The sequence below is a fragment of the Diachasmimorpha longicaudata genome, chromosome 11 (genome assembly GCF_034640455.1).
Source record: "Diachasmimorpha longicaudata isolate KC_UGA_2023 chromosome 11, iyDiaLong2, whole genome shotgun sequence".
NCBI lineage: Eukaryota > Metazoa > Arthropoda > Insecta > Hymenoptera > Braconidae > Diachasmimorpha > Diachasmimorpha longicaudata.
Genome location: NC_087235.1, coordinates 7,172,019 through 7,198,761, shown reverse-complemented (window position 1 = coordinate 7,198,761; position 26,743 = coordinate 7,172,019). Strand labels below are relative to the sequence as shown.

General features: G+C 39.7%; 1 protein-coding gene across 14 annotated transcripts in view; it reads right to left on the bottom strand.

Annotated features, from left to right (window-relative positions):
* Window positions 1–26,743, bottom strand: part of LOC135167140 (synaptotagmin-7) — a 127,916-nt gene that overhangs the window by 31,544 nt on the left and 69,629 nt on the right. For 5 of the 14 annotated variants that reach the window (XM_064130016.1, XM_064130018.1, XM_064130017.1 and 2 more), the window contains exon 1: window positions 3,638–3,911. The exons of the other annotated variants lie outside the window; for them this stretch is intronic. The gene's annotated coding sequence lies outside the window, so the exon portion shown is untranslated. Of the gene's footprint in view, window positions 1–3,637; window positions 3,912–26,743 lie in introns of those variants that run through there. 14 annotated transcript variants of the gene reach the window in all.

Genomic DNA, 26,743 nt, shown 5'->3' with positions numbered 1-26,743 from the left:
ATTGATTCCACGAGGACAGGATAAATAAACGGATGAATGAATTTCATTGAATCAACCCGAGAAAAAAAGACCAGCCAATCCTCTTTATTTTTTAATCTTGAAAAATGTTGGACAAACAGTGGAGCAGAGGAAGAGAGCCGTACGATTGCACCTCTTACTGGTGGTGAACCCATGTTAGACGAGCTTCGTAATCTTTTTCCTCTAGGAGATAAACCTAAAGTAGTTTGAAGCCATTATTCGTTATTCCCTGTAACGCCGGGAGAATTGGAGAAAGCTGACATCCGAGACACATTCGTGTTCGGTAAAAACATCCATTTAGAAGATGTGATGAGAGAGAGGGAGAAAGAGATCTCTATCCGAAAAAACGATTTAAGAAAAAATTGCCTAAAAAATTGTGGTAAATTTCACTGTATGTTTTTTTAAGACCAACGAATGAGGTATTTTATCAATGTTTTCTTTTGAAATTGAAGGTAAACTTGCAGCATCCGCAATTCCGATAAGACTGAGTGAAATGTCAATATATTTTTAACAGGAGATGTTTTTGCTCTCTCTCTCTCTCTCTCGTCCTCTCAAAATACTTTCATCGGTGGCACGTAATTTTTCCTCATTAATTAACGACTCTTTTCTACACTTCATCAAGGCTTTTTCTATGCGTTTCCCCTATTAAACTGGATGCTTTATACCCGACAAACATACATCGATGCGAATCAAGTGGAATAGTCAATGTGCTGACATCCTAAAAGGAGAGTTACGAGGCCGAAGGTTTAACGAAGATTGGAAATCTATTCACTGGAGTGAGCTGAAACTGTGCTTCGCACTTTAGGGCCGATGAAACTTTACAGCTTCACGTCATTGGCCCTAAATTAATCCAGTGCAATCGAGCATTGAACTTAATTGAATCCACTTTGTGCATTGTGATGTTATGGATGCATTTGAGTGTACCACAGCTGGAAACGATCATTAATTTCATATGTTTGCCGTTGGATGACTTTTGATAGTGCGAATCAACTCGATTAGAAGCCAATAAATGACATTTCAGCGAAAATTAATGTTTTTTGGCAGCAAAAAAACATTTCCGGTTTCAATTATTGAGTACTATTAGCAGTTGACCGAAGAACATATGGAATAATGGATTTTGTCGTAATTAATAATTATATGAAGTATATTTTTCATTAGGGCACTAACGACAAATGGGAATGTATACGAAATGAATGAATAGTTCGAATGTCAAGGGAATATTATTGATTGAAATATTTTGTTTTGTCATAATGGAATGATAATTCGAAAAAAATGTTGACTTTCCCCTTGGAAATGAAGTTACTACCTAATTGAAGTGCTTTTAGGGAAATTAATTTTGTCTATGGACGTGAGTTCATTTGACGTCTATGCATTTGATTAATTGAACAAGTATTCATCCATTCAGATGAGTTAAGATAAATTAATCCTCGCCATGAGAACGTCATTTTTTGTCCTTTGATCTGTCCCCAGAATTGTGAAGTTGAAATTAATGTTTTTGTTGATGAAAAAATGGGGTAATTCCCTTGGATTCTCGTGAGATAATATCACTCGCCTTGGGTTCTGACAATAGAGGGGAATCAGGGAGAGCCGGTGGCCGGAAAATGTGCCCTCGAGCCCAGTTCCAACCATTCACCGATAAATCCACCGCCTATTCTCTCTGCTTTTCTCGCTGTGGCTCAACCAAAATTCAATATTTTGATTCAATTAACTTTGAAAAACATATTTGCTTTCATCAGCCGCCGGAGAAATCCCGAAGCCGAATGATACCACTGGGTCCATAAAATTTTCCACATTTGCGAACGAAAATTAATCTAGATAAGCTCAAGTTTAGAAGTCGGAGGAAATGATTTTGGAAATACTGACAATTGGTTCGAGAAACCAGGAGATATCGATATGTAACTAAATGTTGATAATAATTTTGATGAGAAGAACCAAAGTATTATCAACGTGGGACTCGGCCCTTGATGACTTTTTGAGACATTAACTCTCAACGATCAGAGCTGTTGATATTTAATTCCAGTGCACATTTTGAATGCTTCATCTCCTCACCTTATCGTCAATTTTCAGTCTCTACATTCCCAAATTTAATGGAGGCTCTCGATGTTGCAGGAGACAACACTCACGAGTGAGAAATGTACGGACACCTGTAGCTCATCCCGAGCACTTAATTCTGTTTGAAAACCAAATTTAATTGGCCCTAATATTCGGTGATAAATGTTCGTTTTCATTGGTCATAAAGGTAAATGTTAGCACAATTTACTGATACATGAATGTAAATGACCCCGATGAACATGAAATGAAAACCCGAATGATGCGACACTGCCCACTGACCCCTAGCGATTTTATTATTTTCTACAATTAACTGACTAATGACAGGAAGTTCTCAATTGAATTAATTCGACAATTAATCCCTATCATTATCGAACCCGATCCCGAGTATTTAATTATTCGATTGTGTAGGAATAATGGCACTTCTGTCCTCCCCTTTCAGGAAGGAGAATTCAAGTTGAAAAACTTTCCTGAAATATCGGACCATATCTCCCCTAATCCGGAAGCAAAAAATACTAGAAAATTTCGAAGAACAGTCTGGGATTTTTTTCAAAGGGTTCCATAATTTCATCACGCCCTACAGAGCACAATATAGCATAAAATAAGTCGACAGTCACCTTAATAATCTCAACAGTTAGCTCAAGAGTATCGCCCCGTCGATTCGATCCTCGTCCTCTGATATACAGCATAAAAAAAATCACGTCCCTATGATAAGATTGTTATTCTCCTCATTAATATAACAACCTACAGAGGGTTGTATTTATAACCCGTTTGTTCATGCTACGTTGAACATTTTCAACATTCTGGGGCTGATTTTCCGGTCGCACACGCGCTACTGTTCTCGCGTATTAGTATACGGTTAACCCCAGACGCGTACCTTATTTTATCACACTAACATGACCATTACCGTATTTTCTCCCCTCTCCCCCTTTGCCCCGATGCCTCACGATAATGGAAATTTGATTGGTGACATTATCCTCAAGGGGGTGAGGTGGGATGTGTGTGATTGCACAAAAATATAATATTTTCCATATTCTGCCATTTTTGCGGAATCGATTTATAGCTTGACATCGGGGCTCTCTTCCATTCGATTTGCAACGGTTGAACGGCTATTAATGCTCGAATGGAGACGTTAAGTGAATTTCGAATGATAACAAAAGGCCATAGGAAACATCTTTGTCAAATAAAATTGTAGCAATTTAATTTTCCCGCATTATGGTGGGCAGAGTAATTCAATTGGTGGAATGTACACGAGACACAGGCGATAACCGTGAGATACGTCAGTATTCCAAGGACTCGTTCTAAATTCCAAATTAACTTATCTCGAGAGGGCTGTACCACACCACTAGAGAAGTACCCAGGTTGCTGGAGAAAACGAGACGAATGGAGATAGAGGACGTATTTAAAGATGTACGAGGATGGAAGGAAGAGAAGAATTTTCTTGACTCGATACGACGCTCGGAGCTACTCGAATTCGTCGTGACGCACACCAAGAAAATTCCTCTTGTTGACGATTTTTGTTAGGGAATAGAATTCTTGATAATCCTACTTCCGGTATAATTTTAATTACTTGTATGATTTTTTAGTGCGTCGCAGATGATATTCCAGTCTTGAAGAGAGGCATTTTTACGGAAAAATTAAATAAATAAATATTGGATTGATTGTTATATCACAGCAGACGTTATCACTGTTTACGAAAAATCGACAGTTCTTTGATTATTTGAGGTTTGATTATCTGTAACACTGGGGTGCAGACGGCCGTCCTGTTGCGCGCGTAAAACAACTATTGGAAGTGGTTGTGAGAGTGCGCGCGACGCGGTCCGACTCAAACGGAGTCGCACTACTAACTGGAAGGTGCTCCCGTGCCGCACGAGAGAACCCCTTGCGTGTGAACCTTCACAACACTTCGTGTTCTCTCGTTGGCGCCATCTTCTCGACGGGAATTATATTCGACAGACGGTTGTAATCATGGGGGAATCGACGGGGCTGGTTTGTGTGTTGGGTGTAAAGTGGGGGGTGGTTTAGGGAATCAAGGAGAAGATACTTGTTGGAAGGGACCGCGGGGGTGGAAAATTAATTTTGGGAGAGTGGGAAGCACACGGAAAATTTCTTCCATCTCCAGGGATCATTCTTTTAATTAGAATGATTAAATAATGAGGTTCAAGGGGGGGTGTATAGAAAGTCCCAGTATTTCTAGTGTTGGAAATTTTGAAATTCAATTTCTTTTGAGGGAAACCACTAAATCGAAATCACCATCACTCCCTCGAAAATTGCGATGGAATCGAAAGGAAAATCATTTCTGCTGAAGTAATTAACTTTTGGCGGAGCGATCAAAGTAGTTTGACTTTTATAGAATTAAATATTACGATTTTTCATCTCCTGACCATCTGGTATCTCATAAAGAAATTAAAACATCGCGTGTACCAACAATCCATGTATTGTTCTCCTCGTGAGCACATAAACTGTGTCATATCTTTTTCTCCCTTTCAGCCCCACTTGTTAGCCGTGTGTTCACGAGAAAGCAAAAGTTTATGACGCTCCAGGAGGAGTAATTGCTGGATTATTTAGCAGCCCTCTCATTTCCCATTTTTTGTTTCTCGTTAAGTGGAATAAAGCGTGGCTGGGGCAGAGTTTTAGGTTTTATGAACGTTAATCACGATTAGGGGAAAGTTTGTTAGATTTTCATGGGCTCGGGGAAGATGGCTGCTCTGTAAGTACGTGCGGGTAGACAAATGAGAGTTTAAGGAAATGATAATCTCCGGGTTTATGGTTTTTTAAAACAATCACTTCTATTTCATAAGTAGAGGAGTCTAAGACTGCGCAATAAAATTTGCAGTGATAAAGTTTTCGCATCAAATTAAATAAAATTCGCAGTAGAAAAATTCTACCTGGCGTTATCAATGTTTCCACAAATTTGAGTAGAAAATGTAAGAGTGCATGATATAAAAATTGTTCGACAGTTTAATAGAAAGTGCCACCATTGAAGATTGACTTGGTCCCTCCGGCCGTACTCTGACAAATTGAAAAATCAAAGTTATTTGCTCAACCAATTTCCGCCCTATCCCTGAAACAACCGGTATCAACTTGGCTTCTCCCCTTCGTGTATCTAGTAGAGCCCATCACTACAAGCGCACGGGAGGGAAAACTCACCCACTTATCGTATTACAACCCCAAGGTCGAGAATTTCGTAAATCATAGAATATTACAGCACTCGGCATGAAAATATTGCGCCACTCTTCCACTATTCCACTTCTAAATCTCCGTCTCATACCAGAAAGGAGGGTTAAATAATACCAAACACCCGAATATTGAATAACTTAATTTACAATTCACTCTTCACGAGATTAACCCAGGGAAAAAAGGGCCCTCGATTTTTTTTCCTAGATTTTTTATCCAGCCAGGTGGATAACACTGGACAACGTTACATCTCTGAAGGGAGAAGGGATCAGAATGAAACTTTAAGTCTGGTGAATGTCACCTCAAAGAGTTGTTCGTTGACTTTGTAAATCCTACGCTTTTTCATGAAATACTTCTCAGTGTTCTGCTTCGCTAAGAGGAATGAGGTGGTTTTGGACTTTCCTACTTTCTTAATCCCCACAAATGGTTTTGAAAAGAGGACTTGTGGGTCGAGCGTCAGTAGACTATGGATTTAGGTTTTACTTTCGAACCTAAATTTACTTGAAAAAGTTAAATTTGTACTGTGGATGTAATGTTGATGAATAATTTATTAAAAATGGCGAAGGGTCGATTTAAAAACGTGGAATACGGCTTTTTTTTTGAATAGACGACGAGGATTTATCCCTACAATCGTTGTACTTTGCATCAATTACCAGAAAATAGCCGAGCGAGACAATAGGATTATCTGCGAAGAGCGCATCCTGATACCGCGCAAAAAACCGGAAAATGAAAGGGTGTTAGCCGATTATGTAGTCTTCATACCTCCGGTAGTGACTCGGCGCGTGATGAAACATGATTTCCCGAGTTTCTCGTTAAAATTGTGATGCGTTATTTATGGTAACTAGGATTTCTTTTTCCCCACTGAGTGCCTGTCTCACCGCTGGACTCTCCTCTTTCATTTCGATGAGAAGAAGAAAATGGAGAAGTGGAAAAGTGGTACGACTGCCCCAGGCATTCGTTCAATACCATCAGCTAGCTTCTTTATATTCAAAAGCTTCCTATCGAAGTACCCGGATCTTTTTGTGTCTTCATGCTATCTTTTTTTTTAATACCCTGCTAAACAATATCCCCGGATGGCGAGTAGAGGATGGAGCGATGGAGGGGGAGGGGAATTTTCCAGGGCTGGGAATAGTCTAGGCGATCGATCCACTATGCAATAAATATTCATGATTATTTTTCCCACCCAAATTTCAGCCAATAGAATTGCACCATTTGTTGATATTTTGTATAGCCTACCTCGAATATCAGCGATTATTTTTCCCATCCAAATCTTGGCCAATAGGATTGCACCATTCGACGTTATTTTGTATAGTCAACACGGTATTTCAGCGGATATTCTTGGAAATTTCACTGGAAATTTTGCATGTTGATATATATAAAAAAAAACAAATGTTGAAGTAACCCTCAATTGTATCTGACAGATTAAATGGCAATTCGTTTAAAATTATGTCTCATGGTGCAATTCTATCGGCCAAGATTTGGATGCAAAAAATAATCCCCCGAATACCACTCGAACTTCGAAATTATCTGATATTTCCCTCAAGGTTCCCTGCAAACAAATAAGCTCGTCAAGTTTTCCAGAAAAATCACTCGCGCTTCGCGCTCGTGATTTTTAAACTGGAAAACTTGACACGTTCATTTGTTTGCAACGAACCTATCGGGAAATATCCGATAATTTCGGAGCTCTTGTGGTATTATATGCGATAATTTTTTGAATATTTTGGTAAACAAACGACACTTAACCAAATAAACCTCTTTTCATGTCATGGCACAATTCTCTTGGCCGAAATTTGGATAGGAAAAATAATCCCCTGAATACCACTCGAGCTTCAAAATTATAGAATATTTCCCTCTAGGTTCCCTGCATACAAATGAAGTCGTCAAGTTTTTCAGGAAAAATCACTCGTGCTTCGCACTCGTGATTTTTTAGCCTGAAAAACTTGACTCCTTCATTTGTTTGCAACGAATCTATCGGGAAATATTCGATAATTTTGAACCACTTGTGGTATTATATGTGAAAATTTGCTGAATGAAAAATATAAGATGAAATTTATAATTGTTCAATCGCTGATGGAATTCCAACAAAATGATCCATTTGGTGGGGATGAGAAAGAGGGTATTTTCGATGTGATTTTGGAATGGAGCAAACAAAAGCACGAAAATGTTTAATTCAAGGGAACAATTTTGCTGAATGTGAGATTCGATTATGAGAAAATCCTCCGCGTTAGATCATTCCCCTTGATCATTTCCTTGATATTCGGTGCGACTTTGAGTGACAACATACTAGGGAATAGGGGTGAGGCAGACTTAGGGATGTTTGAATAAACGTTTCCCCACTCTCAGTGAGAGTCTTTCATCCTGGTATCAGGAAGCCTGTGGTCTCCGATTGATGGCGATGTCAAAGGAATAAAAAAAGGTTTCAGTGGAATGAAAAGTGAGTGAGAAGTCTGATGATAGGGCCACTAGGGTTTTACTCACAACATCGAGAGTGGCCTACGGCAGGAAATTTTTTTTTTCACCCTGGAGCATTGATTTTTCCTCGGTTCAGATACTTTTATTTTTTAATCCTCACTGTCATCCCTTTCCGATGCCCTTGTTACGCGTTATTACCGGCGGCTGTGTTAAATTTCCGCTGACTGCAGCTATTTTACAGTGAAAAACTTTTTCATTACATCGAACGTTCCTGGATAATGCAATATATATAACAGGGATGTCAGGAAGTCGGTGGCATCCAAAGGTGGAAGGCGAGGATGAGAAGTGAATGCATTTTTAATCCTACCGGTCATGGAGAAAATTCAATTAGCGTCTCTTCCTTGGCGTTTGATGGATAAAAGGAATTATGGAGATGAGGAATTTGTATAATTGCAATCGTGATACTCCAAGTCAATGATTTTTATTCAAGTCATCCAGGAGTATTGAGCCCTGGCACATGTGCGGTGATGTCTAGTGAGAGGTATCGGGAATTTTCTTTTCTAGTGTTTTTTCATATCGCACATCTGCATCAAAGTTTCGTATTACGTGCCCTAGAGTGCATCGATAAATATGCTTCATCGGTATGATGAGGTTTGTAACAACAAAAATTATGGCTTTTTGTTTCGAAAGTGCGGGATAAAGCAGCTGATTTTTTATAGGTTGACGGTTGTAAGCTTTACGATGGGAGTGAAAAAAGTTATTTATTATAAGCTTTTGTGCACTCCTCGGATGACTTGGATTTGCTCTCGAATTTAATGAAATTAACGAGAAGATGAAATGAAGCGTCAAAATGAGGAAAGTTGAAATGTTAAATTTTACTGTTAATTGCACTTCGTAAATGCAATCCATATCACCCAGCTGTCCATCTCCCCTGACTTCCCTCAACTGTCAAGACAATTATTCCCCCGTGAAGCGAGTTCATGCCCACCAACTGGGACGAAAAAAAAACCAATGAAGTTGGCTCCTCTCATGAATGAAATAGAAAAATGTAAAAAAACAGATAAAAAGATATTCAGAGAGATGTCTCTCTCTCTCTCCCTCTCTCTCGTCATTTTTTAATTTCGAAAATGCTGTGCTTTCGCACCAGTCAGCCCGACCGAGATATTCAGGTCACGGTTATACCCTCGGAGGTAAATTCTCGCCTTTTCCATACACCCCTTCCCACGTCGGCCAGTTCATCTTCCCATTTGTTCTCACATTTTTTTCCCATTTTATTCCCCACTCTACCACTGTTTATGTCACCAACTACTTAACTCATGTGTCACAGTCAATTCCAAATTTGCGTAGCTAACGTGAATATGTATGCATTAAGCACGTCACATTCTCGCGTCAATATTGGTATCGATTTCCTCCAGAAAATGTGCAAAAGATGAGAGAAAAAAAAATATTAAAAAACGTCAGGTTGAAGAAGTGAAAGGGTTTTTTTTTTCGAAGTAATAAATTGCAAGAGGAGTCATTCTTTTTTTGTTGTGCACCAAACAACGTTGAAACAATGTTAAACGATGCCGGCGGGGCGAGCCATGTGGTTCAGACCAATTAAGCAGTTTGTTTTCAGGAAAACTTCTTTATCCCCCAGAATGTTGAAAAAAGTAGAACCTTTTTACCACTGACGAACAAAAAAATATGTAAAAACAAGAAATAAAAGCCAAACGAGGATTATCCAGCCCTTGGCTATAGCCATTTAGACTGTTAACTTTTCTAATTAGACGCAATGCCTGAGAAATAAAAAAAGCTTCCATTTGGAAGTAAAAACTAGCCCTTTCACATCATCACTCTGCTACTCATAGATGCTCGTTCACCCATTGGAGGTGTCGAATTAACGAGCGTATTTACTGATGCATCTATCTCAACATCAAAGACTCCTTTGATGTACCGGCAATTAAGATTTAAATTCCAAAAATCAAAATCCGAGAGGAGAACGAGGGTTAATATTTTTTAGAAAAGCATCATAACCAATAGATAAGGTTTTCATGTTTGATAGTCACGAATTCTATTATCATTCGCTATCTACCTTTGATAACACGTCTAATCGCGCGACTCTAGGGGTAATTTATCGAAGGGGCGTATAACGTGGGAAAGCTCCGGGGGTGAAAGCATTTACCGACGGGAAAATCGCCCCCGTCAACTCCCTGTGTTATCGACAATCGAAAACTGAAGTTCGTGAGCTGTTCGGGGATGAACCGACGACTGTAGGGGTGGCTGTGGGCACTTGGAGATCACAGATCTCTGGGAGATGGTTTACGGTTTGTTTGATAACATTGTTAACAGGGAAATGGAGAGGGATGAGAGATGAGAGGTGCAGGCTTATCGACTGAGCACCGTCTGATGTCTCTCGACAGGTTTACCAATCTCACATCGCTCTCCACTTGAATTAATCTCAGGGTGAAGAGACCGGTTGCTGGAGGGTTGGAGGGAATCCGTACTTCGTGATGAGAGGTCTCGATAAAAAATTAGGGAAACATTTTGTGTTAATGGGATGAAAATTGTAATTTTAGATTAACAGGGGTTATTTCTCCTCTATAATTTATTTATTAAATGTTGATAAATAGAAAAAATGTTTTTTATTTTACCATCTAGCCTCATACAACCGATCGCATGACCTAGAAAACTATCGTCAGTGGTTGAGGACCTTCTCGAAAATTATCCGTGATAAATTTCTGCGATACTTGGGGGGAAAAAATAGCGGGAAGAACAGGTGCTCTCGGGGTGGCATTTAAAACGCTTTTTTCTCACGCTTTTTTTCACCGGAGTTAGTGGTTCTAGGTTCGTAGTGACATAAAAAGGAATGGCATTACTCGCAGGCGGAGGGAAATGTACTTTTTCCCAGTGGTCTGTAATCAACTTAATTGCAGGGGCCATGGCACAACAGAAGATATCGGAGAGTGGACGGAAAGGAATTGGAAAAAAGTTGAGAGCGTGTGAGTTCGAATGTTGGAAATTTTTTGAAAAATAAAACAACTTTAATTTTTAAGTGGTCACGTCAATGAATTGTCTGCCCGGGAAATATTTTGATTATTCACTACCTTATGACTTGACGGGAGTTTGGTATTTTTAATAATGAGACGAATTGAGAAGACGCGGTGGAGTGAGTTTACGAGAGTTTACGCTCTCTCGAACCCGTCGTATGTACCTCCGGATGCGGGAAAACTTTTATTGTAACGGAATATGAAATTTTTTTACTTTGAAGAATTTTCCGCTTGTTTTTATCTTCATATCCACCGGCTGAGAGAAATACCAGATAAAGTACAGTCGTTGAGAGTCTCGTGTGGAGTCATTTTTATGATGCTCAGGGGTATGCGGTGTTGAGATTGTTTTTTTTCCTCTATTTTTTCATTGTTTGAAGGGGAGAAAATAGTTGCGTGTCAACGAGCAATTGACTGTGAGTTGATTACTCGAGCGCATGATATCTACTGAGAAAATTAATTGAATTAGTTTCAAATCCAGAAAAAGCGTTTGAAGAGAATTAATTTCTGCGCAAGAGAGAGAGAGCAGTATCGAAATCAGGGGCAGAAATTAGATGAATTTTTCGGAATGAGACCTTTAATTTCATCTAAGGGGAGGGGGACGATCTTGCGGAGCTATTTCAGACAATGTTTTCTAACTTTTTCCTCCGTGTGGACGATCAAAGCCAAAACGACAAGTCCTCAGTGCCCTTTCCGTGTAATATTAACAGCCGAGTCTCTCAGGATTTTGTAGCGTTAGTGGATTCACATTGAACGGGAGTCATGCAAGATTGATACAATAAAATGTTTCAAAGCAACAGAAAATCTTCTCCCGATTTATTTTCCTCCACTCCTATCTCTTTGTCCTGTTTAGCAGGAAAATAGACGTTTCACTCACTCTGAACGTGTGAACCATTGGGCCGTGTCTTTTCTGTGCTTTTGCTCGGTTATATTCCGTCATTTTGCGCTTTTTTTCACTCCGCAGGGGCTGTACTTCCCAATCAACTTGAATACGCTGGAATAACAGAAGTAGATGGGATCGGGGGGCGAGAGAGTGATCAAAGTGATTTTGAAGGTTTGTCAGATTTCGAGAAACTTCAAAGTCCGACGTGAAATCCGATCCACTGACAGATACAGAGAATCCTCGGTTTCAAACAACTTTGGCGTTTCTGCCCTCGAGACAAATATCGCGGGATAATTTTAAGGGAGGACTAGGCAGCTCTTCTGGTCCCTTTCTTAGGATGGAAATGTTGCGTCGAAATTTCCTGGGCGCGGATTTCCCTCACACAATTATATATTAATAAGATAATTAATAGTCATCTCATTCTATTTTTCTTGCATAAATACTAATTGTGTAATTTATTTAGCTCACTGCCAATTCCACAATTATTTGCCTTCGGTTGATATACACGGCATACAACTTCAAAATACCGTCGGGGCAATCAATGAAATGACCATCGCCACATACAGCACGACAACGATTCCCTCCCCTCCTAAATAATTAATTAATTAAATGAACGCTTCTGCTACAGCCCTCACAACGCCTCGTCAAATTCAACTCCCCTGTATTCCTAGTAATTTCAAAACGATTGACAAATGAAAATAATTTACGAAACTTCTCGATAATTGTCAGGCTCGTCCAGCATTAAAATACCCCATTAACCGTTTCACCGCCTGATTGACGGCCATTTGAATGCACCGAGATGACGTACCGTTGACCACAAGCGGTTAGGCATTTTCCCGCCATTCTCGGAATATCGAATGCCCATTGGTTTATTGCAACACGTGAGGCGCTTCGATTTGATCGGGTGGAAGGGCCTCCAATATTCGCAGCTGTAAATCCCCGGCCTTCATCCCCCCGTCAGATATCAGTAACAACCAGCATTCGAATGGTTGTTCCAGTAGCCACATTGCACCCTCATGGAAATCCCCAACGTGTCCAATGATTCAGAATCCAACGGTCTGTGGTTATAGAACTAGGATATTCTCCGTTGAGTATTAACTCGACGGAAATTAATAAGCGAGTCTTCGACATCCGGATGGTGGAGGTGTAATAAAGTGGAATATGCGCGAGTGTCGGGCATCCAGTCGATGTTTGAGCTTTTTTTTTCTTTTTATTGTGTGCTAAGAGTTTATTTTCGAAATCCAGAAGCTCTGGTGACCCCCTGTTACCCTTAAATCCATTCAAAGTTACACTTATATGTTCTATTGGAAACCCAACGGTTTGTGGTTATAGAACATTCTCATGATAGTCTTGTTGAATATTAACTTGCCGGAAATTAATAAGCGAGTCTCTGACATCCGGCTTTTGGAGGTGCAATAAAGTGGAATATGAGTGAGTACCGGGCATCCAGGCCATGTTTGAACTATCTTTGTTCCCCTGAATTTTATAGCAGCTTTTGTCCTTTTTCAATTCCACTTGTGATTAATGTTTGGCGTTATTAAACATTTTCCCGTCATGCTTTCTCGTTATGTTTGCGCGGACAGTGTTGACCTCGTTTACACGCGAAATTTTCACGAAACATTTTTACGAGTTAGTATTTCATTCCCGAGAGGACATGAACTTAGTGATGTCAGCCTGTCAACGAGAATGGGAATATTCGGTGGGGATAGTTGTTGCAATGAGGTCGGTTCTGTTTATCGTTGCGATAAAAAATGGCGTCATTTTTACGTTTTTTCTCGAGTGATTTTTATCAATTTTTTTTCAGTGTATAAAATCACTTCATTAGAATGCGACGGATTTGTTAAAACTAATTGTTGAGTGCGGAATCGGAAAAATTGCAAGACTGAATCTTTTACCTACAAAAGAAATTTCAAGGTTTTACCTAAAGAAGAGTCTGAGCTAAAAATAAAGACTAAAAAATCCTCAACAATACTTCTTTGTCCATCCGCAGAACAGAGGGCTAAACATTTTCTCCGAATGATGGAAGCTGGAGAAAAAAAAATGAGAATGAAGGGTGAGTGGGATGCTGGGGAAAATGGATGAAACTTCGTCTCTGATGTGCACATTTGATAAACGTGATATATCGAAAATTTTCCAGACAGTGTAATAAATCATACCGTGTGTGGATTCTCAAAGTCTAGCGGTGAATACCTGAGGTACCAAGTTCCACTTGTTGAGATTCTAGTCACCACAGAAGGTAAAGAAAAGGGGGAGTAACTGTGGGAGAGACTTACGGGGTGGAAGAGGTAGCGAGGAGTACTGGTGGGGTATTTCTAGCCCAGAATTCCGACCATCAGAGGGTAGTTCACGAACAGCGGTGGCGGCTTGCCAAGTTACGAGGGAGGGGTTCGTATGTGTGGCCGCTTATTACTGTTACAGCACTGGAATCAGGGACACTGGGGGTCTAGCCCAAGGCCATGGCCAGATATCCGGAAGTCTACACGGTAGGATTCAACGATTTTTCAGCTTCAGGGGTTATTCTTTCGTCATCTTGGAGGGCAAGCTGGTCTGCGTTTGCCCTTCTTAAATATTTTAAAATATTTTGAGGATTTTTCCGAGCTGAATGGACCCCAGGAGAGAGTTTGGGAAGAACGAGGAGATTGAATTCGTCATGAGATGTTGATGAAGCAATTTTTTGACTAAAAAAAATTCACACAATTGATAAGCAATTGAAGTGGAAGAAGAAAAACTCCGGAGAGGGTATCAATAAATGTTTTGAAATAGGTAATTTATGCACAATCTTGGATATAAATGAGAAGATTTCGGGATGGGAGGAACAAGAAGTGGAAGAAGATGTTACTGAAGTTGTAAAAATGTCGTGAATGGGCACTTTCTCTCTCATAAATTCAAAAAGTGCCTGGTAAAACGGACGTAAAGCCCTCGTATTATTTTTCCACTTTATTAAGCCACTCTCAGAAGCACATTAAATATTAATTTTAGCACACTATAGGATTTTTCAAATTCCTTGAAAATTAACGTATTTGTGGAGTTTTTCATGTCCGGAAAACGGGTAAATTTCCGGAGCTCCTCCATGCAATATTCATCACGTATAATCTACCTATTATTTATCCTCTAATTCCCGCTTTTAACGCAAATCCCATTTCTCAAAAAGTCAGTTAATTTTACAAGCACTTTTCCATTAATTAAAATGAAAATGTACACCCTGAATGATTAAAATGTTAATGACATTTCGTAAAAATATGGATATGCAAACTGGTGCAGGCATGCGAGATGGATTGTCCCTGTGTGTTTGCACATGGTCCACACAGGGTGGGGAATATTCTCGGCGCTGTGTTAAGTTGCTGGGGTAGATCTCGACGGGAAGTAATTCCGAAGCCCTGAGCTTCCAGTGACGTTTTGGAAAATTTATGATAGCAACGAACTATTGCCCGAAATGAGTACATCTTCATGAATCTTCGTTTACTTTTTAGTTTGCCGAGTGAGATTAGAAATGAACATCACCACCCCCTCACCGACTCATCTCAATTAACCCAATAGAATTTATGATATTTGTTCCGACGATGTTAATTAAATATAGAGAATACCATCTCATCATTTTTTCCACCTCGAGAAAACCTTTCAAGATGGAATAGTGGAAATAAACAATTGTCAATGATCACCGCCCCCATCTATTTATAAACAGTTTTATGATTTTTCAAAATTTCAATTAAACCTGTGTTTATCTTAGAAACCACAAAGAGAGACATTTTTCCTCTTGACCCGGATTCTAGTGTCTGTGCCCCACGTCAGGCATGTACCACCCAAGATTGAAATACAGTGTGGCTAGTTTAAACCCCATTTCCACTCCCCTCTGTTCTCTCTACCATCATCCGACCTCTCGTATCAAGTGTAATCACAGGGAGGACACTCGCTCAGTCTTCTCCAACCCCCTCGACATTGACTCCAGTAAATCTCGACGGAAAGAGCCTCCTTCCTTTCATTAACAGGAGACAAAAAGTCAGCGATAAAAAATAAATAGAATGGCCTTTTATTTATTCGTCTTGCTACACGGCGCGAGTGGATTTTTCACTGTAACTGATGAATGCCAATTGAGAGGAAGTGTCACATGAATTATTTATGGATTTTCACTCGGTGTGAAAACAGATGGGATTGAATTTTTCAGGCTTATGATAATGAGATTAATGTAGAAGAATGGATGGGCGTCTTCTTGCAATTGTAGGTCTTACACATGGGCCGAGGTTTAAAAAAAAAATCCTGGAGCTGACAATGAGTATTACAGCTAATGGAGACTCTTGGAAGCCATTGGAAATTGAGGAATACATTTTCTTGCCAATGAAAATGCTTCGAAAGTATTAACTAAATTGTTCAATTATTTCAGGTAAAAAATTTAACTCGGAAACTCACGTATCGTCTCCGAGCTGCTCACAAGATTCGCGTTTGAATTTCGCAGGTTTAGTTTGTAGGAAATAAAGTTGTCAACTTCCTCTCATTTCGCCTCTCCAGAGTTCAAAAGTCAGTCCTCATGTTTCCGATTTGCTTCAACTACCCAACTACACTATTTTCATTCGGTAAAGAAAAATACCGAGTTGAATGTTGGAGACAGACTTCTCGTCTGTGGGGAGAGTTGGAGGGAGGATTGTTCTCCCAGGGTAGGATAAAAGTAACTCCCGGCCCTGGTGATCCCAGAAGAGCAGTCTAAACAATTCCTCGTGAATGGCGTCGTAAACTTGCTGAGTTGTCACTGATATGTGGGACATGTGAGTGTCATAAATGAAAAAAATGCTCCTCTTCATTGATTTAAACCCTTGTATTTTCTCGTGCCTATGCGTGGGAGAATGTTCGTAAAAACTACCCATAAATTATGCGTAGAGCAATCAAATATTATTTCATAAGTCATCGTTGCCTCGCGTCCATCCCGAAACTTAATAAAAATAAATTTATAATAATTAATTTTAATTCCAAGTTGGAGAAGCTTTCTTCTGACACTTTATAAATTTTACCCTGTCAGTCCAGTAATTTCTTTCTACAATAAAATTTCACCCCTATTTATTTTTATTAAGTATCGTGATAGCAATAATCGCATTGCTTTAAAAATATAAATTCTGAACTGAGGAAAAATAATATTCCACGTAAATTCCCTATCGATATGAGTATTTTTATTCCTCCCTGTTAATTAATTCATTAAACCCAACGGCTAATGGACATTGACATTTAGTGCACGTAAACAAGTGATCGATATCGACATTGAACTATCCTCAATCGAATGGAAATATCCCAGGATAAATTAAATCAGCTTAACCGGTTGATTAAAATGCTCGAGAGAACAAAAATCAATCAATTTTCCGTTCATCAGGGGCGAGGGGGAGGAGGGAATGAGCGATTAGACAGACTTTTTGCGAGGGAGTTGAACTTTAGTGTGTATGCTGCATGCATGTAAAGGGATGATCATGGTGGGCTGAACGAGATTCCAAGTTATATCTATCACTTGGCTTCAGGTACAGGCACTATCCCCACTGGTCTCCCTCGAAGTTGAGGTGGAGTGAGACGCAATTACACCGGTGAGTGTCGTGCACTCGACACGGGACATTAATCAGAACGACCAGCTGCTGATACATGACGTGTCGCTTTGAATTTGGCAAAACGTTTCTGGCAAAAAAAAATTTCAAGATGTTTTCCCTTTCGGGATTGTGATAATTACAGAAAAAATGGTTTTGGAAAACGTAAAAATACTCATTTTGATGAAACAGAGTTTTAGTATTCAGGTTGAACTGGTATACCGACATCAGGTTTATTTGAATAATTTATTGGGCTTAAGTAAACATGTATTCTGCTGTAGTAGATAAAAAGCAAGAACACTCATCTCTCCACCTCTTTGTTGTGCACTTTGCACCCCACCTCGGGCGTTTGTTAGAAAAATTCAGTGTCGAGACTTCTAATGAACTGCACTCTCCACTTTAATTGTAATAACTCTAGGCCCTCTGCATGCCAGAAGAGATATACGATGCAAGGAGGATGCTACCACTGCTATGTATCACTCTTAAGTAGCGATAAATATGAAACTTCTGTCGCATGCAAAAGTTTACGCATTTATGGAGGATAGTATTTTTTTTCCTCAGAGTATTTTTAATTCAGTTTTGAACTGCTGTTAACTTTTTCCTATTCGTTTTTTATTCCTGCCGGGGCATTGAGTATTTGAAATATTTTCAGCTATCGGGGGTGATATCCTGACACTCGTGTCCGAGTTTCAATGGAAATTCATGGTACATTGCAGACATTTCAACCCATACATTTTCCAAATTTCGTCGGATAGTTGAGACTAAAGAATGTTCGTGCTTTATATAAACAGTTTTCCACATGCGGAGAGTGGATCAGGGTATGTCCTTATGTGCATTTGTCTCATTATTCAATTGAACCCTCCCAAACTACGGAAATTAAATGATTTTTGCCCTTTTGGGGCAAAAATGATGGAGGGATAAGTCATGTTTATGGTTTGCATTCAATGAATTGCAAAATCCATTGTCGGAATGTTGATTAAATTACATAGATATCCTTTGGTAACAGGTGCTTCCTTTTTGAAAAGCCAGCACGCACTAATGCTCATGCAAGCCTCCGACTCAAAGGGCCAACCGAGTGCCCATTCCACCTACCGGTTAATGCACGTGAATTCACTCTCTTGCACTACAGTCACGGGAATTTTAATTTAATAATGGAATCCCATTGTTGACGACCGAGTCATGGGGAACATATAGGACACGCCAATTATCTTGTTTTAGAAACGGAGAGAAGGAGTTTTTTTCCTCTTGTTATATAAAGAAAGTGATTGTCGAAAATTCAATTAAACTTTCTTCCATCGTTCCTTGTTAGTTCAGACCACCAAGAGATGGAGAGAACGATAATATTAAACGTAAAAAATACGAGAGAAAATATAGAAAAAAAATGTCTTATGATATTTTCTACTCTCAATGCACCTGCAGCACAATTTTTAATGTTTTTGTGTTCTCCGCAGCAGCTGAATGAATTGTGATAGGACAGGGAATAAATTCTCTAACTTTCTTATCTCAGATTTCCCCTCTCACAAACAAACCTCGGGATAAAAAAAGTGAAAATTGTGTTTATCGAGTTTACCGCTCACTTAATTTCCATTTCGAAGCCTGCACGTACCGGATATCGATAGATTCAGCGGTCTGAATGTAGATGTATTTATCTTTGGAACTGAATCGTGTACTGGCTGCACTTGGCCATCTATTCCGAAGCAATGCACATATATAACTATTTTCTGCGAGGGATAGAATGGACGAAAAAATGCATTAAATGCCGCCTCTCGTACGAGGACATTCTTTCCTTTTATTTTCAACCGATTGCTTTCATTTCGATACATCCACTCTTTCCCCAAAACACAACACGCATGGGATGAACTTTTATTGCGAATATTCTCTGAACTTCAAGGGTGGAATTTTCCCCGAATGCCCCCAAAATTGAAAATGTGACGTCGATTTGTTTGTGTAAATTTAATGTAATATCCAATCACAATTAAACTGGGTATCCACACACAAGCAAAAGTCTGGTATTTTCCTACGGTTCCATTTTGTATGGCATGACATCGTTCATCATATTTGTGACTTGCTTATTGTCCCCCTCGAATCCGGAAAATAGCTCTGGAATTAACATTCCTCACGCGCGACCAGAATTAATGAAATAAACATGTGTAATGGGAATGACATCCACCAAATGATTGTGACAAAAATCGGAGGTAAAAGCTGAATGTAGTCACAATACAAACAGGTGGATTCAGGGGTAAGTGAGGGTCTCGAAGTGACTGGGAGGGTCATTAGCCCTTGTCATTGTATTTACGTTTTTTTCTGTTCCAATATTGAAGAGTTCTGGTATTTTTTATTCATGATGGGGTATTTATTTAGAACTTTTTTCGTCCTTTCACTCATAAACACTAATAAAAAAAATTAATACTTCGCACAAATAACGAAGAAGTGCCTAACGATAATCGTCAGCAAATATTTCTTCAGGTACTTCCACTCGAAGCCCCTAATTCAATGTAAATACCGACAGAAGTTGCTCGACATTTCGTTGAATGGCCTCCAGAAAGAAAACCAACCGAAGAGAAACGAAAAAAAAAATTCCTTTTCAAACTAGAAAACGGAGATTCGCCGTTTACAGGCGAGCGATCGATACCGAACTCATCGGGGGTGAATGCATAGCGATTGCCGTGGGAATTCACTCGGATAAATTCCACTCGTTTCATACAACTACCTTTTAATACTTGAGAAAATGGTATCTCATTCCGAAACGTTTTATTTTTGTCTCCTATCATCCCCTAAAATTCAATGAGGTAAATATAGAGTACTGAGTACGACAGAGGGAAAGAGAGAAAGAATTAGAGAATCAGACAGAGACAAAGTTCACATGCATGGCCCACCAGAGGGTCATCCGGACATTCTCCTTATACAAATCGTTTGCACACTATCCTCAACTCCCGCTGGCAACACTGTTCTTGATTACACAATCTTCCTCACGTAATGTACTAAAACATTTTTACGAATTAGGAGGGAATGAAAGAAGGGAAAAAACGACACATGATGGATAGCAGTTCTTGTGGAATGTCTTGGAAATATCCGGAGAGAAAAGTCGAAGGGAAATTCTAGAGATCGGCCACAGAAACAAACTCACAAACCGACAAACTCTCGTAATTTTATTTTCAAAAATGAGAATAATTTTTCCGAGAATGAAGATAATCGTTAAAACAATTTTCTTTATCATTCGTTTTATACTTTTCCTGTCACCCCCTCGAATCTACGCATTTCCGAGGACTGATTAAAAAACATGAGAAAAAAGGTTGTGCCTTCAAATGAAGGGAGCGAAAATCACAGCTGTAACTCCATGAGACGTGAAAAATCCCGGGGGAAATCGTGCAGAGAAATTTCAAGTTTTTTTTTTTATCCCTTTCCTGACTTATGTCCCACCCTTCCTTTTGTTTATGTGTACTTATTATTTTCTTGGTACACTGACGCTTTTCTCTCAAGATACGGGGATCGATATGAAACGGGGGGAGGGAATTAAGGGCGCACTTGGGCGTCTCTCTGTGACGTAGAACTGGTACACGGAGGCTTTATTTCGTCGGTTTGGAGAGGGGCAAGGGGGGAGGGGTCTTTTCGGAATGTACAGCACGGAGTCGTTACTCTTGGGTGTACGTGCATTAGCTAGCTAGAAGCGCATTTCCTACGGTGAAGAGCAGAGTTGAGTTCCCTCACCACACACCCCTGCCATCACCAACCCTTGCACAGCCTCCTCAAGGAGGCTGGTCTTTTATTCGTATGTCAGGGCAAACGAAAAGGCATTTTGACTCGAGAAATTTTTAATATATTCTTCACCATTGGAAAGACGTTCATTCCTAATTAATGTTTTCCTACTCGCGGAGGAGAGACCCTTTCTGGTGACGATATTATTCTAGGATTTCGGTCGTATGAGAACTTGATTAAAGTGCACTGTCAATTACAGAGAAAACAACCCGGTCTTTGCAGTAAATGGAACAAAGGGTTTCCTAAAAACTATCCCGAAGACGCACTGGGAAATCTGACGTTTTCACGACATCATAATTTAATTTACTAGGGTGTGTGTGTAAGTAATGTTATTCTGAAGATGAACTGCGATGACTGGATAAAAGAATTCTGTTAATGCTGTGTTATATATTATAACGTGCTTTGTTCGCATATATTAGAGAGAACCAAATGTCATTTTGACTTGAGAAATTTATAATATATTCTTCACCATTTGAGAGAGTTTCATAATTAATGTTTCTTTGTTCATGAAGAAAAGACTGCTTCCTCTGGGAATATTATTCTGGGATTTCAGTCATGTGAGAACTTGATGAAAGTTCACTCTCAATTAGAGAGAAAGCAGTCACTTTTGCGGCCGTAAATGGAGGAAAATGTGTAATAGAAGTTGTGCTTTCTATATACTGAGAGAATTATTATCCAAGAAGTCTCAAAGTAGAATATTGTATAGAAAAATGTGTCCCAACTCTGAGTTGATAAAATAGAGAAATTATCTACTGGTTCCCGAGAATTGTAAATTTTTTAAGGTGCGGTAGTGGACAGGCGAGACAATTTTCACGTTGAGAATGCTACTTCTAATTCCGTTACTACTATTTCACTCGTGTGGGAGGTGGATGAAAGTTCGTATTCAATTACAGGAAGAACACTCGAGTCTGCTGCAGCAAACTGACGAAAGTGTAAAATAAAAATAATCGCGAAGATACTCTGTGATCTTAATTCAATTTACTGTGTATCACATGACATGTCTGCAGTCCAATTAAATTTATTTCGGACCAGCATGTGTTGCTATAAATTCCTGGTTGAAGGAGATTTGATTAGTAGTATACAGACATATCTAAAAATAAGACGTTCACCACCCCACCCTGAGTCAATCAAAATTACCCAGTACCTCGATTCCTGACTCGAATTTGTCGAAATCAACTCATCTGAATAATTCCACCGATAAACGGCTCCTTTAATTGCTTCGATTGTCCAACAAATACAATTGCTCAACTTTCCGTAAACAATGGAAATACTCACAGACTCTGGGAGAGAAAACGCGAGAGTGCCAGTTTCCCGATTCGATTGTTCTTGAGTCCATCCAATGCCGATGCAGCGATTTCCATTGCGAACTCCTTTTTCCTTTTTCTTCTTTTTAACACAACACAAAAGCCGAAGTCACGTGATCCTCGATTTCACCCTATACCAGTCTGAAGGAATGCTCCCGAGTTGATTGTAACCCCACGCACGTGTGTTCAGAGTCCACCTGATACCATATCACATCACAAATGGGAATTTTCAAATTTCAAGCTATTCCCCACGGTCATGAACTCTACTCTGAAGATAGCTGAGTGTCTTTCTTGGTCTAGGGACGCACTGGGGGTTGAGAGGTAGCGTGGTGTGGTCAGGACATTCTCCGTGACTTTTTCATCACTCTACAGCCAAACGAGCATTGAGAATTCCACCGTTATTCTCTTCACTCCATTCCCACCAGATACAATTGTCCCATTACCCTCACTGCATCAAATAAATTGAGGGAAAAATAACCATTGTTCGTCACTGTCCTTTGCTTTGTCTCCTTCTCGGTCTGCAGCGGCAATAGTCTCAATTTTTTCGCACGTTCAATCTTCCGGTCTTTACCTCGGTGGAGAGTGGAAAAAACTTTGAATGTCTGGATCCAAGGAACAGACGCGAGGGAGATGCCCCAAGTTATACGTCGAGAAAATACCTCTCGGCTTAATGGATGGCCCTCAACCGAGTTGGATTGACCTTAATCGATCGCTATCGTTAGTCTGTCAACTTTGCACAAATCCACTAGGGAGATAAACACGGAAATAAACTTATCCCGATGAGGATCTAACGAAAATAAGGGGGAGTTGCTTGGTGTGACCGATGCTCGTCCCTATTTCACAGTTTTTCGGAGTAAATTAAGTGTCCCTATCACTGTCGATACAATAGCATCAAAATAATCACTTGTACTGATAACTTTTTCACAATTACAACACTTTAAACTTCTCACTGAATAAATCTACTTTTTCTCTCGCTTTTGAGGTAGTGAACACCTCTCCAGTCATGTCAACAACTTGTGATCCTAGTGTTTGTGTATTTGTTTTTACTTTAGGCCTTTGGAAACTCTCGATTGCGTCGATTCTCACCGACAAAACACAACAACGAGTGATAGTTACTGATTAATTTTATGGTAAACAAAGATCAACAATTTTTCTCCAGCAATTCTCTCTTCTAGCTGTTCTACAAGCGTTTTATTAAGACACTTTATTTATCTATTGAACCCCAAAATTAATAAACAAATTGTTTAACCTCACGAGTATAAAAGAAAGCACTTACGACTTTTTTTTTCTCCGTCGTTTTGCCGAATTTTTTAATTCATCGTACCCCACGATATTCGTCCATTTTATGAATTCAACGGTTATGTAACACTCGCAGTATATGCGTTGGAATTTAACTTTGAAAAATACTGGCTTTCTGTTGACGATGAAAATAATCGAAAAATGACAGTTGTTTGTCATCGACGGGGACTAGTCGAGCCCCCAAACGCGGAGTCCCGCTGTGGTCGACGGTGTGACCTACTCGGGACGCTTTCAGCTGCTTCAACCCATCGTGCTTTTCCATCCCTCTCTCCTTCCCGCCTTTCCACCCCCCTCACCCTCCCACCAACCTCGTGCTTCTTCGTTCCTCCCTCTCGTTCTATCGCACCCTCCAGAGTGAACAGTCATTCCACCCCTCACCCTTGCCGATATCCTCTTGCCACGCGCACCCTCACTCCTCGTTGCAAAATCCTCAGCTACCCTTTTGCCCCTTCTACGCAGGGATAGGCATCAGCCTCGCTACGTTGTGGATACGGTGTTATAACTTGATTCTTACCCACGAGTATCTTGTTGTTCGTGGGGGCTGATGAAGATGGGGAGGATTTTTTTTTTTTGAGGACTTTATCCGATGCACGCATTTCACTTCATTTATTTTTTCCCAGTCCAGTTGGATAAGTTAACGCTATTTTAAGGGAGACTGATTGACTCAGGGTACGGAATTTATAACCTCGAGAAATAATAAACTCACGAGCGCAGGTGGATAAACCAGTCTCCAAACATTAGAAACCCACAAGCCGTTTTCACTCACTTGGAAATTAAATTAATGTACCACCAACTGTTGTTTCCGATCTCAATCCGGAGCAAACCGAGCATTCAATCGAGTTTGCTGGAACTATTTAAGCAGACGTACTCGAGGGAATTCGAGGAGGAGAAATGAATTGAGACATTAGAAAGCAATTGAAAATTTTGGAGCATAGTCGGCAGTTATAATATTTGTAAGAAGCTGTTCATTCACTCCATCGAGCCGGTGGGGAAAGTCAGGGTGAAATGGGTATTCGGTCACAAGGAATATGTGCATTCAATATGCCATGTACCAAGGAAAATGGTGAAACTCGATTATTCGAATCGAGAATAGTCAGAAGAATATCTACCAAAGATATGTGGAATTCAGACATTGGCTTGGATTTTCATTTCATGGGAATGCGTCATTGATCCAGGTAACGTGAAACCAAATAAAATTCCTAATCTTCACAGTTCTCCACTCAAAGTATCCATATCATGCGAAATCAGTTTGACTTTCCAGTGGAATCTTTTCCGGATCACTTCGATCGAACCTCGTAAAACGGCAATGAAACGGTAATAAACCGGAGAGCATCAATCAATAATAGTCACGTGGTCTGTTTATAACTTATAGAGTAACAAAAGCGGTCTTCACGGTACTCAAAGATGTGGGGAGATTGATGGGTCCATTGCATTATTTACGCTTTACGAATATCTGCCCCGAGGACTCGACGATTTATGCGCAGGGGACGATTAATTTTTTATCTACGTCAACCAATAAAAATGCTAATAACTATAAAAGAAGATTTAAACGCAGTTGAGTGTAAAATTAGTGAGTCAGGGAGGAAAAAAAAAACAAGAAGTTAATCAATGTAAGTCTTTTCCCTGGAACGTAAACGATGTCAAGAACTTCTCGTAATGGTTCGTTCCCATGTACTTTATTGAAGTCCCCAGCAGAAGCCCTTCATCAAAAATATCGGGCTTTTGTCTCTGCTTTTAATTGTAAGTCCTCGGAAAAAGGTGAACTATTAATTTCCCCTTGATTAATTTCGCAACTAGAGTACATCGCGAAATCAATGGGTTCAGTCTCCCCACATACCCCACCCTGAGCTGTTTCATTAGTGACAGAGTTACCGGGTGTGGTGCTCTGTTACTCAATGCCTGACCTATAACGCGGCTATTCCACTGTTCTACATAATGGACAGTTTGTGCGTCTAGTGAACCGTAAAATGATGGGCAAGAAATTTTAATCAGACGTTTTGGTATTCAAGAAATTTCTAAGACTAAATTGTTTTGCTTAAAAACAAGAAATGTGTCATCTGACTTTCTAAGGCTTGATTTTGCAATGTTTTAGAATGCTTTCTAGCAAAGAAATATTATGCAAATCTCTCTCAATGAGAGAATAATCGTCTAAAGTGAAAAAGAAAATCCTCAGTGCAGGAGAAAAAATACTTTCGAGGAAAATTGTACGTGTGAGATAGCAGAGAGAATGAGGAGACGAATTTTCCCTGGTTCTGCGAGGTGGACACAAAACGACCAGCCGGCTGTGACATTGAGCCAATTCAGCGGCTGACTGAGCGCATTTGTATCACTCTCGGCCGGATGAAAATGACGGCGTAACTACTCAGCCATATCACCCGTGCAAGCCCACGTGTTTCAAGTCACCTGTATTGACAAGTTAAACTCCACATATCGTCAAAGGAAGCGCACAACTCGAGGAAAATATCAAAAAATAATAATCGTAAAATTATCGGATGCACTGGGTTTAGAGCCCGGCTCAAGGGGCATTTGGAAAAAGTTTCGAATGATTTTTTTACGAGGTGAAAATTGTCCAATTATCAGAAAGTTCACGGGATAACGGGGCTCTAACGAAACGTCGACGCGGCCTATGAGCAATGGGGAAATTGAAAAGTTTGTGATGATGAAAAGTGAATGGGGCTTTAACTCGCGAATCCCATGAATAAGGCTATTAAGCTTTAATAGGCTATATACAGCTTTGCAAACTTCGGGATATCCAGTCTCTGCACACATTTCGCGGCTCAAGCAATTATCATTTTCGTTGGTAAAAAAATGTATTCACAGCAATAAAAAAAATGTCTTAATAAAGTGACAATCTGTCAATTAATAAACCATTAAGCGCCTGATTATCTACACGAATATTCAACGGAATGATTGCTGTCGCGAGTAGTGTGGCATCGCCAGTGGTGATGCAAATAAAATCGGATGTAAAGAATTTCCCGATAACAATTATTTGAACTTGGTTGAGTTTAATTAAAAGCGCTTGACGCCTGGAACACTGCACAGTAATTTTCAAATTGCTGATGGGATCCCTCAATACTGGATTAACCCCTGATATTTTTCTTTTCATATCTGGAATATTTCAGACTGGTGGGGATTTTCATTCTACAAAAACGAATACTGATAAAATATCAAAGATGGGAAAAATTTCCGTTGAGCGTAGTATAATATTTACTCGGTGAGCGATTTATTTTTCTTGGGGCGGTTGGTTTTTTTTTAATGGGTCAGAAT